Raw genomic sequence first — 3,997 nt, 5'->3', positions numbered from 1 at the left:
CGCTAGAGACAGAAACACCCGGCTTGTCATCTTAAATTTAGACTTTGAAAAAGCTTTTGATCGGGTCTTGCATCAATATCTCTTTCAGGTGTTGCAGCCATCGAATAGGGCCCGATTGTTCCTACTTGGTCAGCCGAGGAGAAGGGGGTGGGGGGGAGCAAGCGTCTCAACCAAGAGAAGCTCACCATGGGGAAGGTGGCTATGCCAACTAGCCTGATGCCCTGCTCCCGCAGTGACGGATAATCGTACTCTGGTTTCTCTTCATAACGTACAAGTCTTTCGCCTTTTACTAAAGACTTCCGTGGAGCTACCTACTTATTCATATATAGCAACTGACAACATAAGAAGCCCGGACATACTTTGATAGTAGTTGTAGAAGTATCCTTATTGATAATAGATAAACTAATTCATAGTGATAGAACAGTAGATGAACAGGTGCCTGCACATGAATTGGCTCTATATGAATGAATTGGATTATTTTGAAATTAATTAATTGGATTTCATTGGATTAGGATTACAATTAATTTCATTCCAGTTGGTTTGAACTGGACTACATTGTTTAACTGCCTTGAGATGACGTTTGTTTTGATATGGGGCTATATAAATAAAACTGAATTGAATTGAATTGCTGAGTTGCTGCTGCAATTCCTGGCTATAAGCAGACAACACTGCAACGGGAGATGGGTCTCTGTGTAGCTGGCTTGTTGTATATTCTGTTGTTGTGCTGCTGCTACAGTTTTAGGCTTAAGGCAAGCCACACTGCAGCCAAACCCTGGGTCTCCAGTAAGCTACAACAAGTGGGCAGGCCTCTGAGTAGATAGAGCAAGCAAAAGTTTTCAGAGCAGCTCACAAAAAAAATAAACGGGGGTAAATGGGCCACAGTCCCGAAAACTTGCAAAATCACTTAAAGTAAATTAACAAACAACAAGTTGCCCATCGACTCGCTCATAAGGGGTGTAGATGGTCCAGGACCAACCGCACCATCAGGTGTGATGTCACAGCAATGGTCTCAGCTATGGCTCTCTCCTCCAACTTCAAGCTCATGCTGAAGAGGTTCTTCCCTATCCCACACAGCTGATGTGCTCATATCAGGACCTGAGGAGCCCAGAGATGATGCCATCAGGTGTCTGCATCTTTTCTCGCCTTGATCTTGTTGACAAGATGTTGACAAGGGTAGTTTCAGCAGTAGAAAATAAGCTTAGATAAGCTTAAACGGTTTCCAGGATTTTACTTCTTTTTCTCTTTAAGTTTTACTTTGTATGACACAACATATCAAATTTCTTGGAAATTAGGTTGTTATACATTGGATGTCAACATTGCTGTCTTGAGCCAACTGCAAAGAAAGTGTAGTTTTGCTTCTGAACACTAGGTGGCATTATTATACTAAACAGAACACTTGTTTTCCCTGTGATGTACAGGTATCACAGGGAAACAGAAACCCTAACTCTTTCTGTATGTACAAACTCCAACACAAACAACTTATTGTTCCAGTCAGAATCACATTTTATTGTTACAACAACAACTGGTTAACATGAAAAGAAGGTTTGATACATGGATCAAGTTTTAGAGCAGAATTAATTGCAGCTAAAGTGGGAACAGTTTGGTTTTGGATAGGATCAACTTCACTTCCCAAAAATCAATGCTAATTGTGCTATTAATGAGACTATCTGCAAGTATATCAAAATATTCAATGTTGATTCTCATTCAGAACTGTCTGCTTCTAAATTCAGACAACACTGAAGTAGTTATCTTTGGACCTGAGTGCTTCAGGGAGAAATTGTCTAGTTATATAGTTACTCTAGATGGTATTTCCTTGGCTTCTAGTTCTACAGTGAGGAACTTTGGAGTTATTTTTGACCATAATTTATCATTTGACGCACATATAAAACAGGTTTCTAGGACTGCCTTCTTTCACCTTCGTAACATTGCTAAAATCAGGAACATCCTGTCTCAGGGTGATGCAGAGAAACTAGTTCATGCATTTGTTACTTCAAGATTGGACTACTGTAATTCCTTATTATTGGGCTGTCCCACATATTCTCTGAAAAGCCTCCAGCTGATCCAAAATGCTGCAGCCAGAGTTCTGATGAGAACTAACAGGAGAGATCATGTTTCTCCAGTTTTAGCTTCTCTTCATTGGCTCCCTGTTAAATTCAGAATAGAATTTAAGATTCTTCTCCTCACATATAAAGCTCTTAATGACCGAGCTCCATCATATCTTAAAGATCTCATTGTAAGATATTTTCCTAACAGAGCACTTCGCTCCCAAACTGCAGGTTTACTTTCAGTTACAGTTTCTAAACGTAGAATGGGAGGCAGAGCCTTCAGTTATCAGGCCCCTCTCTTGTGGAATAAGCTGCCAGTAAATGTCCGGGAAGCAGACACCCTTTCCACTTTTAAGATTAGGCTTAAAACTTTCCTTTTTGATAAAGCTTATAGTTAGGGATGGCTCAGGTAATCCTGAAACATCCCATAGTTAAGCTGCTATAGGCTTAGACTGCTGGGGGACCTCACACCTTTCCTCACTTTGCCCTCTTTTTCCCCCTGTTTAATTTCTCAAATGATATTATGTACATGTGACATTATTGTGGTCATTAACATGTGTTTCCCTGTTCCAACAGGTATTCTTTGAATGGTGTTATGGTGTTTTTCCCCCCTCTTTTCCCTCTTTTCAAACCCCAGCTGGTCGAGGCGGATGGCCACCCTTCCTGGTTCTGGTTCTGCCAGAAGTTTCTTTCTGTTTAAAGGGAGTCGTTCCTTTCCACAGTCGCCACAGGCATGCTCAGGACGGGAGATTGGACTGAAGACAAGTTTTGGTGCAATCTGTTGGTTTCCTTAGCTAGGATATTATTTTTTTAATATATGAATGAATTGGATTATGATTAAAATGAATTGAATTCCAATTGGCTTGAATTGGACTATATTACTTAAGTGCCTTGAGATGACAATTGTTGTAATCTGGCGCTATATAAATAAAATTGAATTGAATTGAATTTAATTTGAAACAATGAACGTCATGCTGAGCAACACCTGATAAAATTCCAAGTTGACACTGTCAAAAAAAAATTAAAAATGCACTGAAATTGCGCTGAAAAATGTCATACATGATAAGTTCAGGCTACACAGTCAATTATTAATATGTCTGTTAATGTATCCTGTGATGCAGAGCAAGCACACATATTTCCAAAAACATTTATATACTTCAAAAGTTTTTTTGGCATTTCTTCACATTGAATTGAAATAGCCCTCTTAAGTGACCAATTTTGATCCTGCAGAGTATGATGATATTACATATATTGATAATACAGCACATGCTTTCAGTCCATAACATACAGCAATGCAGTCTTATCTCTACCAAATGGCATGTGTCTAATGATAGAACGTTCATTTCAGTCATTTGAGACTTCAGACTTGACTTGGAAAAAATTACTTGTGAACATGTCTGACCTGAGCTACTGCAAGAAACTTAAATACACTTTTAAAGTTTTTCAGAGGTTGTTCCTCGACCTTGATGGACGAAAGCCAGTGCAAGTGATGAGTCTCAAGAACAGTATTTTCTAAAGATTCCACCTGTTTCAGAACACATTTTCCTCATGTTACATTGTTTTGTATTTGGAAGACAACTGAAGAGACAATGAAAACAGTTGTGAATGTTTCTCTTTCAGGTTAATTTTGTTATTCTTTATGTCCAACAAATCCTATCATTACAGTTAACCAAACAAAGATGTTGTTTAAACAAACACATATTTTGTCCAAAAAGAGAATGTATTTTTTATGTTTTGGAAATTAATACTGTGGGCTTACTCATGGAGCTTAGTATATTACAAAGTTCCATGGCTTTCGCTGTTATATCTATGGAGATTTAGATTTTGAGTTGGTCGCACTTACTTACAGATACATTTGTGGGTCTTCAAAATCTGTTGTATTGCACTTTTCGATACACATAAGGAATGTTTCCAAAAGTCTTAAATGTATAATGCATTTGTCACTGTTTTTT

At 38.4% G+C, this 3,997-nt stretch overlaps 1 pseudogene; it reads left to right on the top strand.

Annotated features, from left to right (window-relative positions):
* Positions 1-259: 259 nt before the first annotated feature.
* Positions 260-307, top strand: LOC140274352 (U5 spliceosomal RNA; annotated as a pseudogene).
* Positions 308-3,997: the final 3,690 nt, after the last annotated feature.

The sequence above is a fragment of the Leuresthes tenuis genome, unplaced genomic scaffold (assembly GCF_036924035.1).
Source record: "Leuresthes tenuis unplaced genomic scaffold, fLeuTen1.0.hap1 SCAF_17, whole genome shotgun sequence".
Classification (NCBI taxonomy): Eukaryota; Metazoa; Chordata; class Actinopteri; order Atheriniformes; family Atherinopsidae; genus Leuresthes; species Leuresthes tenuis.
The sequence above is the reverse complement of the archived record's forward strand: the minus strand, read 5'-3'. Positions and strand labels throughout refer to the sequence as shown.